The sequence below is a fragment of the Chroicocephalus ridibundus genome, chromosome 1, assembly GCF_963924245.1.
Source record: "Chroicocephalus ridibundus chromosome 1, bChrRid1.1, whole genome shotgun sequence".
Lineage (NCBI taxonomy): Eukaryota > Metazoa > Chordata > Aves > Charadriiformes > Laridae > Chroicocephalus > Chroicocephalus ridibundus.
The window spans coordinates 22,004,437-22,017,972 of NC_086284.1; the positions used below are offsets into that span (position 1 = coordinate 22,004,437).

The 13,536-nt window shown below is 45.4% G+C and overlaps 1 protein-coding gene across 5 annotated transcripts in view; it reads right to left on the reverse strand.

Annotated features, from left to right (window-relative positions):
* Nucleotides 1-267: 267 nt before the first annotated feature.
* The window catches only part of PSPC1 (paraspeckle component 1), a 72,862-nt gene continuing 59,593 nt past the window's right edge, over nucleotides 268-13,536 (reverse strand). For 3 of the 5 annotated variants that reach the window (XR_010070497.1, XR_010070494.1, XR_010070490.1), the window contains 2 exons: nucleotides 3,616-3,710; nucleotides 268-3,360 (listed from right to left, as the gene is read on the reverse strand). The gene's annotated coding sequence lies outside the window, so the exon portion shown is untranslated. The remainder of the gene's footprint in view (nucleotides 3,361-3,615; nucleotides 3,711-13,536) is intronic. The other 2 variants (XR_010070493.1, XR_010070491.1) reach the window with 2 other exon arrangements.

A 13,536-nucleotide genomic window follows, 5' to 3' on the forward strand; every position in this document is an offset into this window, starting at 1 on the left:
CCTACTGAAGATGCATAAAAGACACATGAAAAGATGTTTGAAGCTGGTTTTTGTCTGATTTTATTATATGGGTTTTATCCAAGTGCTAAGAAAAAGGTTTTGGTGGACAAAGGATGAAGAGAAAGTAGCTACAATAAAAAAAACAACCCTTCTTTAGGCACTGTGGTGAAATAACTTTGAAGTTCTTGCTCAGTTTGTTCTTGCTGCTCCCTGTCAGCAGGGCTGAGCAGCTGCTGGTCTGTGAACTGTTCTGAAGGCTTGGACCCATTATCTTCCACTGCCACATCTCAGTACTCATGTTCCTGGCTTCTTGCACAGCTACTGAAGGTTGGGGGTGATGCAGCTGATTTTAGCACAGCTCCTCTGTGCTTCCTGCACCTGTCTTTCAAAAATGAGATGTTTTGATCAGTTTGGATGGAACAAAGCTGTTTCAATAGATGGAAGACAGAGACTGCAGAGCAGAGCAAGCTGCCAGCTCAGGGTGCCTGGGGGCCGTCCTACCTCCTTGTACCTGCTACGGTTCTGTTCTCAGCCTTTGCTTTCCCATACTGTACTGGAAAACAGCCCATGTAAAATCTCTTCCCTTCAGGTCCGTGTTTGAGAGCAGCCACAGCCCAGTAGGATGGGAGCTGAGACCACTTTGCTATAGGAACCCATCCCCAGGGTCTCTAGTTTTGCTGAGTCTCCCTCCGTAACGTGGGGCTGTGACAGAGTCCCACCTCCTAAGAACACAAGAGAACTATAACAGCCACCTTTTTCTAAGCTACTGGTGCAGCAGGGGCACGCACTGCAAACCCAGCACTGGAGCCTGACGTCTTAAACTTCCTCAGCTTTTCTGCGTCCCATATAAATAGGGAGCCTGTCTTAAGATGTTTGAGCAAAAGACAAGGGTTAAGAAAAAAAATACTAAAGGCAGGCAAAAGACAGCACGGAATACAAAGTTGAGCAGGACGGAGGCAGCAGTAAAAATTAAGGTTAAAAAGGGGTCTCAAAAAAAATCTGAAACACCTCAATTATAGCAGCCAGGAGGAAGGGACCAGGCAGAAGATGATTCTCTGATTTCAAGTCAACTGGTTCTCCACAGCAGTCTCAGCTGTTGTGCAGGACAGCTACAACTGCATATTTTCCAATAATTTCTGTAATACTTCCTACCTGATTTGAATTGTAAGGAATTCCTCTGTGGTTAGTGACTTGGCCCAGGCTCAGTTATAGTAGGTTGCTCAGACCGTAATGTTTCCTCGCTCCTCTCATGGCAGCGACAGCTCTGCTTTTACAACTGCAACCACGTGCAAGACATTGTCACCACAGCCAGGGAGACCCCTGCCTGCTCCAGAACTGGATTCATCGCAACTGTTTGGGCATGTTCCAGCAGCACAGATGTTTCCAACCAGAACTAGAGGGCAGGATGACATGGGTGGTGACATCTTGATCCTCTATCACAAACCCTCACTGACAAGAACTCTTGCTCCCTGGAGCTGTTACTTGTACACTTTAAATAGCCAAGTGGAGAGAACGTGAATTTGGGGAAGAAAAGCCCAGTTCGGCCTGCTACAGCAGTTTGCCTGCAAACACCGTGCTTATGTGCAGATTTACTATTTTTCTTAAAAAGGCTTTACCAAGGCAGTTGTGACATCCTGTAAGTTTGCACAGGAGATGTGCAGGCATTTGAAATTCCCTTTGCTTTCCTGGGTGCGTCAGCTCTACTGTCTCAATATTCAACAGTTCATATTTCTGTAAACAGTAGGGTGAGGATCCCTAAACCCACACAGCCCCCAGCCTGGCTCCCCCGCGCTCACCCTTCCTGACACAAAGGGGTTTCAGGAACTGACAGTGGTTCCACGGTGCGGGGAGAGCAACTAAGTACAGCAAGGCAGTACTGACTTGCACTGCTGTTATTAGTGATGTTGATGATGCAACACTTGCGTACGCTGAAAATTATACAAGACTTCTAAGGTGAGCCTGGCTCCATCTCTTCTACCTGCTTCCATTTCCGACCTCCTGTCTTCTAGACTAAACAAACCCCACTGTCCATCCCCATGGCTCTTATGCTCCAACCTCCTGATCATCTTGGTGGCCTCCGCTGGACTTGTTCCCATATGTATCTTGTTTTTAGGAGCCCAGAACTGGTCAGCTGCAGTCTCAGAAGCGCTGAGCAGAGAGGAACGATTGCTATCCTTGCCGCAGCTCAGCTGTGCTCTTCCAACAGAGCCCGGGCCGGGTTGGACACCTTGATCTTCACTTGTCCCTCAGGGCTCCCAGATCAGCCTCTGCAAAGTTGCTTTGCAACCAGTCTGTGCCCAGGCTGCACAACTGCATCAAAGTTATTCCGTACCCACTGCAGGACTTCGCCTTCGCCTTTTCTGAACCCGGTGAGGTTCCTGCCAGGCCCTTGGCTCAGGTTCACTGCCTTGCTGAGTTCAGGAAATAGAAAATAAGCATCCTGTTATTCACAGATTACTCTGAAATGGTTTTATAATAGCTACAGAAACCCTGAAAAAAATGGTGATATATTACAGTGCAATTGTCATCGCATCAAAATTCATTTTTCATTATTCATTTCACTCATGGTTTTTGTTTTTCATCTTTTTATTGGGCTACTTAACTGCATGGACAGTGAAATCTTACTGCAGCCTTAATCTCCCCGTTGGTTACCATTTCCTTCCAGTCCTTTCCAGCTGTTGGTGGCTCACACAGTTGCCTCTAGGTAACTAAGACTTCTGTGCTCTTTGAAACTCTACTGCAACCTAAACATAATCCACACTGTCGTTTTTTCTTTAGATATAAAAGTCATCAATTTCCTATCTTTTATCACATACTTTAGTGCTTAAAAATACTTTCTTACTCATTTAATTTAACTCTAAAGGCTTTTTTTTAGTCCCAAACAAATCATTTAACCAAGGAGCAGTCTTTTAATATATCATTTACACTGATTCCTGTTGTAGCGTGTACAAACTTCAACCCTGGTACCAACACCATTTCCCAGCACTAGTATCGGAGATCAGGAAAGAAAATCTGCTTCCAGTACAGTCTAGATAAAAAGGGAGTGAAGGCCTCAGTTACACATCAGAGTTGGCCAACATCAGCTTTACTGTGAAACCCTCAACTCTGCTGAACAGCGGGTACCACCTTCTCTGCCAGAGGCTGAAGAGCACAAGGTCACAAAAGCTGTAACTCATCCCCTCCTATAGGAAAAGGGATCTCCAGTGTTGCAAGCAGACGTTGATTCAGGTTCTTCCTGAGGGATGTGTCTTTTCCAGTCCGGGGTGCTGGTGGGGGACACCCCACCTCCGTGCTGGTCCCTCTCCCCATCATTTCAAACAGCCCTATTCCCTCCGGTCCCGCAGGGCAGGGCAGGCCTGTCTACAAGCAGAAAGAACAGAGGTAATGTGAGAGTGATGAATCCATCCTTCTCCACAGATTTAATTACTGTGTTATTGGATAACAGCACTATTCTTGTGCCCAAGAGCATAGAGAGAAACAGAGAAAAGAAGAACAGGTGTTGGGCACAAAAGTAATGCAAAGAGACTGATAACGGAGCACAAAGGAAACGGACTACATCACAAAAGTCACAACCACTGTTAAGTGCTCTGAGTGACAACGTGACTATATTCTCACCCCTGATGGTCCTTGTAACTCCAGCCTGAAGAGCAGCACTTTGCACATGATCAGGGTGTGACTGAAAGTCATCTTCAGTTCTGAGAGTGTACCGCCTAAAGGAATGGAGAACATTTTCAGGAAATAAATATGATTCAGGTGAGCAGTTACGAGAGAGACTGAAGTGGTAACTTCCTTGAAAATGTACTTTTGTAATCAGAGTACAGCAAACTACAAGAACTCAAATAGCGAACGACAGAGCAATGCATTAGCAAATGCGGTTGGATAAAGAGCTGGGAAATGCGAACGCTTTCCCAGATAGCCCTTCCAAGAGGTTCTCTGGAATTCTCTACCGCTGTTCAGGAACCCCCAGCAGCAGCAGCCTGACAGCAGACTTTGACCTCAATACCAACTAAATGGGAGCCCAGCGCGTTTTCTGGTGTAACAGAACTGTGCGCAAATTTATTTCGGCGTTGAAGAAGGGAATGCAGAGACACGCCACGGCCAGCTCTCGGCTCTACAAAATGCAGCTCAGCGACAAGCTAAGGAAGATCAAACTGAGCAGGTACAAATTTTTTTCCAAGTGACTGATGTGACTCCCTCTCCCTGAGTCTTTTGCAACTTTTTCCACAGTTTGCTATTGCACATTCTGCCCCAAATACAATTCAATCCACTTAGATTTTTATCTAATCTTCCCTCGATTTTTAACGCCATTTAATTAGGCCATTAGGCTTTTGTCAGTCAGGTTCAGGCTGCAATCTGAAGTGCACACACACACACACAAAGGAATAATGGGGAAAGAGAAAGAAAGGATTTTATCACTCCACTGAGAGGAGTCATTATTTAGACAGTCAAAGAAACACTTGTATCTCCAAGGAACCTTGGCCACCCACTTTTCCCTTCACAGGAAGGAAATTCCAAGTTGAGGACAGAAAAGCCCCTGGGAAAGCTGCCAAACGCTGAGGCTGCCAAATGGCTCTTTCACACAGGGACACTCTGATACCTAAGGGCAAGCGAGAAGGCTGAATTCCCAACAGCTACACGGTCAGGACAGACTGTCAGGTGCATAGAAAATCTCTTTTGAGTCAAACTTTGAAAAAATTAAGTCGTTTTTTTCTGTTACTACTACATGTGTGATAAAGTTTTAACTGTATTGTCTTTTTTAGATTTTGAGAGTAAGTGCTTGTAGCTTGTTTATTTCCAGAGCCTGGTGTAACTTAGACATTATTGTCTGATGATTTTTATATTACAATTTTATTACCACTAGAAAATGACAGGGAACTCCTTAGTAAAGGGCAAGGCGAAACAAGGTGCCGATCAGTCTTCCCACCTCCTCAGCCCCCTTCCCCCTGTGAAAAATAGTGAAGGTATTGTTGGCTTTCGCCATTATAACAAGGCTATGAATATTTGACTTAGAAGGGTAACTAACCTTTAGTAAATTAGGAAACATGAGAAACCTCTAAGATAACAACTAACAGCAGCTACGAAGAAAAACATCTGAGAGAAACAAAAGAGAACTTCTCCAAAAGACCCCGCAATGATTAACAGAAGGAAACAGATGCATAGGAGAAGGGAGTTGATGATAATCGATCCTACCAGAAGGAAACAGATGCACGGGAAAAGGGAACTGAAGATCATCGATCCTCAGAAACAATTGCTAGAAGGAAACGCACAAATAGAAGAGAAAAGGGACTAATGATAATCATCATAAACAATTACTCTGCCTAAAATAGTGAATACGTATGCAATATTGAATGTATATAAGACGTGGGTGAAGTGTTAGCTGGTGTGCCTCTGACTTGCGTCATGCACCCGGCGCTGTGCTTTTGCTTTATTGACTTTGTCCCTATAATAAAATAATTGCCATTTCTGTTTAAGGGATCTGGCTGTTTATTACAATTTTGGGGGCTCGTCCGCGATAATTCACTTGGTCCCAGTGGGCTCCGAGACCCCGAGCAGGAGGTGCACCCCACCGATTTTGGCAGCCTGCTCGGAGGACTTCCCGGTGCCTGTTGAGACTCCAAGCTGATAATCCCACAAGAGGAGGGACTCATAAAGCAAAAAGGGTAAGTCTCCCCAGGAAAAACCGTGGTAGCCCATAATTCTTGTGCATGAAGACCCAGGCAAGAAAACAGGACTGTTAAGTACTGCTTGGTTGGGCGGGTTTGGGGCTTGATTGTTGTGTGTGTGGAACTCGGACCAGACAGTCTGGATCTGGGGAGCGAGTGTGGAGTCTTTCTAACCACGGTTCCAATCTCCCACGAGTTCCAATCTCCCGCAAGGGAATTGGCCGGTGAAGAGATGAAGCATCAGATACTGAGTGAAAGACAGCCCCGGGAAAATTGGGTGCTTGACTGCTGTGGTGAGTGGAAGACAGCCCCGCGGAAATGGGACAAAAGATAAGTAAAAAGAGTCCCAGGGAACAGGGGAGCAGGAAAGTGCCAGCAGATATACCCCAAGACAGTCCTTTGGGGATAAAACTGGCTAATTGGAATATTGATCCGGATACTAAAAATAAGGATAAAGTTAAAATGATTCAGTATTGTATGACAGAATGGACAAAGGAACCTATATGAGCAGACCATTTGTATTGGCCTAGACATGGCTCCTTTGAAGGGTGGATGTCCCAGGCTTTAAACCTTTATGTAAACTCTAAAGAATCCTTCAGCCCAGAGGAGAGTGAATATGCCTCCTGCTGGAAAGGGGAGATTTGGCCAAAAGGAGTTAGTACCTTTAAAATATCTGAGATCCCAAGGGAAGAAAAGGAGAAGTGGTGAGATCCTCTGGAAGTTTTGCCCCCTCCCTACCGCCTCCCTCCAACAGCCCCCCCTTCCCCTGGGAAAGAGCTGACACCTAGTGCTAGGAGAAGGTGAGGCAGGTCTCAGAGGTTAACTGAAAAAGTATCACTTACAAACTCTCCTAGGTTAGGGAGGAAAACTTCTGTTAAAGTAAAGGAATCGGAAGACCAAGACACGGTGCAGGAAACACCGGGAGTTAGTTTATTCCCCTTAAGGGAAGTACCCCTGGGGGGAGCACAAGGGGGGACAGGCTTTGTAAACGTTCCTTTGACTCCCACTGAAGTCAGGAACTTTAAAAAGGAATTAAAAGGGTTACTGGAAGATCCAGTAGGCCTATCAGAACAATTAAACCAATTCCTAGGCCCTAATATTTATACCTGGGAGGAAATGCAGTCGATAATAAGTATAATATTTTCTTCCAAAGAACAGCAAATGATTAGAACAGCTGGGATGAGAATTTGGGAACGGGAAAATCAGCAAGGCCCACCTGGGGACCAGAAGATGCCAATAGTACACCCAAATTGGAATCAAAATGATGTAGAGGGTCATAAGAACGTGAGTGATTATTGAAATTTAATTATTAAAGGTATAAAAGAAGCCACCCCTAGAGGGCAGAACGTAACCAAAGCATTTGATGGGCAGCAGGGAAGGGAGGAAACCCCGACCGAATGGCTTGAAAGGCTGTGACGTGACATGAGACAGTGCTCAGGAATAGATTCAGAGTCCCGCGGGGCAAACATTACTGAGAGTTCAATTTGTTACACACGCCTGGCCAGACATTCGAAGAAAATTAGAGAAACTAGAGGACTGGCAGGATCAGGGCCTGAACGAAGTATTGAGGGAAGCTCAGAAAGTGTATGTACGAAGAGATGAGGAGAAGGCTACAGCAAAAGCTAAAATCATGGTAGCCACCATGAGGGAAGGAAATATTCAGAAAAATCCCAGGGTGATGGGGGGGATGGGACGGAATCCTGAGAGGCGGGAGGAGACTTCTGGAGGGAATCAGATCCCTCCCAGAAGGGGACCATCGGGAACTGAGAAAAGGAATGAAGGAAGTGGATGTTTCTATTGTGGGAAACTTGGGCATTTTAAGAAGGAATGTCCTCAAAGGGATAAAGATCAGAAAATGTTTAGAGAAATTGAGGATTAGAGGTGTCAGGGGCTCTACCTCCTGGGGGACAGCTCTCACCTTGAGCCCTTGATAAACCTAGGAGTGGGCCCCCTGGAGGAAGTATTAGAATTTCTAGTAGATACAGGAGCTGAGCGAACTTGTGTTTGTAACATACCTAAAGGAAGCATTATAAGTAAAGAAGTAATTAATGTAATGAGAGCAAAGGGGACAAGTTTTAAAGCCCCGGTGATCAAGCAGGTGGTTTTTGAAGATAATGACAAAATACGTGTAGGGAATATCTTGTTAGTGCCTGGAGCTGGGTGCAATTTGTTAGGAAGAGACTTGCGGATCCAGCTGGGGGTTGGAGTAATCCCCGAGGAGGGGAAAATGATTGCAAAAAATATTAAGTCAGGAGGACAAATCCAAAATTAATCAGCAAGTTTGGGCGGTGGCCGGTAACAGAGGAGGTCTGAATATCCAACCAAAGTCTCTATAGAAAGGGAGAATCGCCCCATACGAGTCAGGCTGTACCTCATTTCAATGGAGGGAAAAAAGGCCTCCAGCCAGTAATTGAAGGACTCATCTCTGATGGGACCCTTGAACCCTGTATGTCTCCTCATAACACTCCTATCCTACCTGTAAAGAAACCTGACAGGACATACAGGTTAGTGCAAGACTTACGGGAGGTGAATAAGAGAACTTTAACTCGGTACCATGTTGTACCAAACCCTTATACCCTTCTGAGCAAAGTTCCCCCGGAACATAGCTGGTTTAGCGTAGTGGATTTAAAAGATGCGTTTTGGGCATGTCCCCTGGCTGAGGAAAGTCGAGATATCTTTGCTTTTGAATGGGAGGACCCAAACACCGGACATAAACAGCAGCTCAGATGGACAAAGCTACCTCAAGGGTTTACAGAGTCTCCCAACCTGTTTGGACAGGCTCTGGAGGAGCTGTTACAATCTTTTCACACCCCTCCAAAAACTCTAATCACTCAGTATGTAGATGACTTATTAATATCAGGGGAAGAAGAAAAATTAGTCAGAGAAGTAACAATTCAGTTATTAAACTTTTTAGGAGAGAAAGGTTTAAGGGTTTCCAAGGGAAAGTTACCATTTGTAGAACCTGAAGTACGATACTTAGGGCATATAATAAGTCAGGGAAGCCGCAAATTAAACCCCAAGAGGATTGCTGGAATAATATCCCTCCCACCCCCAACTACAAGAAGAGAAGTAAGGAAGTTATTAGGACTACTAGGGTACTGGAGATTATGGATTGAGGGGTATACCCAGGCAGTGAAATTTTTATATGAAAAATTGATGGGGGAAGATAAGACAGAGTGGACACAGAATGACAAAGAAAAACTAGAAGAACTAAAGTCAAAACTGATAAAAGCTCCGGTTATGTGCCTACCATCATTAGAGAAACCCTTCTATTTGTTTGTCAATGTGGAAAATGGGACAGCCCATGGAATTTTGGCCCAGGGATGGGGAGGGGTGAGGAAACCAGTAGCGTACTTATCAAAATTATTAGATCCAGTCAGCCGAGGTTGGCCAATATGCATCCAAGCGGTAGCCGCTACCTCGATACTTGTGGAAGAAAGTCAAAAACTCGCTTTCAGGGGTAAGCTGATAGTTCACACTCCACACTCTGTACAGAATATCTTAAATCAGAAAGCAGATAAATGGTTGACGGATTCTAGGATGTTGAAATATGAGGCCATTTTACCAGACAATGAAGACCTAACCTTGGTAACAGGTAAGAATCAAAATCCTGCCCAGTTTCTGTATGGTGAACATAAAGAGGAACTAGTACACGATTGTTTAGAAGTAATAAATTATCAGACAAAAATCAGAGAAGATTTGACCGACCAAGCCCTATCAGTAGGAGAAAAGATATACATAGATGGATCATCTCTGTGTATGCAAGGGAAAAGAATGTCTGGATATGCAATAATAGATGGGAGTAACACGACGATTACAGAAGGAGGAAAACTGCCATCTAATTGGTCTGCTCAAAGCTGTGAGTTATGTGCCTTAAAAAGGGCATTAGAATTTCTAGCACATAAGGAAGGAACTATTTATACAGATTCTAAATATGCATTTGGGGTGGTACATACTTTTGGAAAAATCTGGGAAGAAAGAGGATTACTAACTTCAAAAGGAAAAGGACTAGTTCATGAGGAGTTAATATTGAAGGTATTAGAAGCTTTAACTCTGCCTAAGGAAATTGCAGTAGTCCACGTAAAGGGGCATCAGAAAGGATTAACACCAGAAATAAGGGGAAATAATCTAGCAGACCAAGAGGCGAAAGAGGCTGCTGAAAATGGGGAAGAGAAATTATTAGTTGTTCAACAGAGAAAAGAGGAGCAAGATAATATTCCTCAATTCACTGAAGCTGAAGAAAAGGAATTGACTAGAATGGGAGGAGAAAAGACTCTGGAAGGAAAATGGGTGTTGCCTGATGGGCATCAGATAGTAAATAAAACATTAGTGAGAAAAATACTGGAGGAATTGCATAGAGAAACCCACTGGGGAACACCGGCCATTTGCGATCACTTTCTTAGAAAATTTGGATGCATAGGGGTGTTTGGAGTAGCTAAACAAATCACCAATAGGTGTATAACTTGCCAAAAGGTGAATAAAAAGGTAATGAGAAAACCCATCCACGGAGGGCGGGAGTTGGCCTTACGCCCCCTTCAAAGTATACAAGTGGATTTTACTGAACTTCCACAAGTCCAAAGGTGGAAGTTCCTCTTGGTATTAGTAGACCATCTTACCCATTGGGTGGAGGCAATTCCAGTCACTAGAACATCGGCTAATGTAGTAACACAGATCCTGCTAGAACAAATTATTCCTAGATACGGAATGGTTCATAGAATAGACTCTGACAGAGGAACGCATTTCACCTCCAAAATAATCACCCAGATAACTCAAGCCTTAGGTACTCAATGGGAGTTACACACTCCATGGCATCCCCAAAGCTCAGGAAGGGGTGAACAAATGATCAGACTTTAAAAAAGGCTTTAACCAAATTAATGATACAAACTCAACTGTCATGGGTCAAGTGCCTCCCTTTAGCATTACTCAGGGTTCGAACTCAACCCAGAACGGATCTCGGAGTCTCTCCCTATGAAATGATGTTTGGTTTGCCCTTCTTGGCTTCACAGCAGGAAATGGCTACTTATGAAGGAGGGGAGGCTAGTGTTAAACAATATGTAATGCAGATTGCAAAGAACTTGGAACAACTAAGAAATAAAGGGTTGCTCCCACAAACTACGCTGTTGGACTTTAAGATCCATAACATTAAAATTGGAGAATGGGTTTTAGTAAAAACATGGAGAGAGCAATCTTTAACTCCCCAATGGGAGGGTCCCTTTCAGGTGCTGTTGACTATGGAAGCTGCGGTACGAACAAAGGAAAAAGGGTGGACTCACCCCAGCAGAATAAAAGGACCAGTAGAAGAACCTAGAGACTGGACTCTGACTTCAACTCCCGGGGACACCAGACTCACCTTAAAACGCCAACCAACACGGTGATGTATGGGAGAGGAACTGAGGCTCTGCAGGTAAGGACCTGGGGGCCTTGGTGAACAGCAAGTCCAAGAGCAAAGAATGTGACCTGGCCACAAAGAAGGCCAATGGCATCCTGCACTGCATTACAAAGAAAGTTGCCAGCATATGGAGAGAATGATCCTTCCCCTCTACTCAGCACTGGTGAGACATCTGGAGTGTGTGTCCTGTGTGTTGGGCTCCCCAGTACAAGAGACGCGGACATACCGGATTGAGTTCAGTGAATGGAAGACAATTGAGGGACTGGAGCATCTTTAATGTTATAAAAAACTGAAAGAGCTGGGACTGAAGGCAAGGTGGAATCTTATAAATACTTATAAACATCTTAATGAGAGGGTATAAAGATGACAGTGACAGAGTCTTCCCAGTGGTGCCCAGGGACAGGACCTGACACGGTCTCCCACAGCAGCATCATAGGGAAGCTAAGGAAGAGTGGGTTAGATGAATGGACAGGAAGGTGGATAGATAACTGGTTGAAAGACAGAGCTCAGAGGGTCGTGATTGGGGCACAGAGTCTAGTTGGAGGTCAGTGACGAGTGGTGTTCCCCAGGGATCAGTACTGGGTCCAGTCCTCTTCAATATATTCATCAGTGACCTGGATGAGGGGATAGAGTGCACCCTCAGCAAGTTTGCTGATGACACAACACTGGGAGGGGTGGCTGACACACCAGAGGACTGTGCTGCCATACAGAGAGACATAGACAGGCTGGAGAGTTGAGCAAAGAGGAACCTTATGAAATTCAGTAAGGGCAAGTGGGGAGGAGTAACCCCATGCACCAGTACAGGTTGGGGGCTGACCTGCTGGAGAGCAGCTCAGCTGAAAGAGACCCGGGAGTCCTGGTGGACAACAGGATGACCATGAGCCAGCAATGTGCCCTTGTGGCCAAGAAGGCCAATGGCATCCTGGGGTGCATCAAGAAGAGTGTGGCCAGCAGGTCGAGGGAGGTCATCCTCCCCCTCTGCTCTGCCCTGGTGAGGCTGCATCTGGAGTACTGTGTCCAGTTCTGGGCTCCCTGGTTCAAGAGGGACAGGGAACTGCTGGAAAGGGTACAGCAATGGGCTACCAAGATGATTAGGGGACTGGAACACCTCTCTGATGAAGAAAGGCTGAGGGATTTGGGTCTCTTCAGTCTGGAAAAAAGACAGCTGAGGGGGGATCTTATCGACACTTATAAATACTTAAAGGGTGGGTGTCAGGAGGATGGGGCCAGGCTCTTTTCAGTGGTGCCCGGGGACAGGACAAGAGGTAATGGGCACAAACTTGAGCATAGGAAGTTCCATCTAAACATGAGGAGGAACTTCTTTACTTTCAGGGAGGCAGAGCACTGGAACAGGCTGCCCAGAGAGGTGGTGGAGTCTCCTTCTCTGGAGACATTCAAAACCCGCCTGGACGCGTTCCTGTGCAACCTGCTCTGGGTGACCCTGGTCTGGCAGGGGGGTTGGACTAGATGATCTCCAGAGGTCCCTTCCAACCCCTATCATTCTGTGACCAGAGACAATGGGCACAAACCAGAACACAGGTATCTCCCTGTGAACATCAGGAAACTTTTAGTAAAGGTGACCAAGCACTGGTACAGGCTGCCCAGAGAGGCTGTGGCGTTCCCACTCCTTGGACACCAAAACAAAATGGACATCATCCAGGGCAACCTGCTCTACCCGACATCCTGCTCTGAGCAGGGATTTGCATTATACCATCTCCAGAGCACCCTTCCAACCTCAGATACTGTGGGATTCTGTGAAAAAACCTGCCCCAATTTCAGCTGCAGAGGCAAGATGGGAGTTAGCACTGCAGGGCTCAGGTGAGAAGTAATTTCCAGCAGCAAGGGTAACTACCAGACTGTCTGGTACACAGCGCATTACTGGGGTGACCTGAACACTCGGGAGGGGAGCAGGGCTCCAACTCCTCATCTGAAATGTGCACAGAGAAATTTTTTTCTTTGGGAAAGTCCTTTACAAAGCAGCGCTACCTAAGTGAAAGACGCAACAAGGCATAGCAGGTAGAGTAAAAGCCCGGGGAGGGGTGGGGTGCGGGGAGAGGAAGGAGACAGAGCTTCTGTGGAGAGTACAATAAGATTCTGCCTAACTGGGGTAGAAATTTTGCACTACTTCAATCTTGGGAATCAAAGACCACATCAGCAATTTTCTAGTACAACTGACAGTACAGTTTGAGATGTGTGTCTGCAGAAAGATGTTGCCCTTCCCATACTTTTTACAGAACGACCAAGGACCCCATCATGTTTATACTTCCCATGCAACTCTGAAGTTTTACTGCTTACTTGCCATACTAATTTACCAGCTGACTTGGAAATCAGTAAAAGTATTGTTCTAATTTGCCATAAATCATATCAAGTACTACTATAGAACCATAGAATAGTTTGGGTTGGAAGGAACCTTTGAGGATCATCTAGTCCAGCCCCCCTGCCATGGGCAGGGACTTCTTTCACATGTCATTAATAAATAGCTTT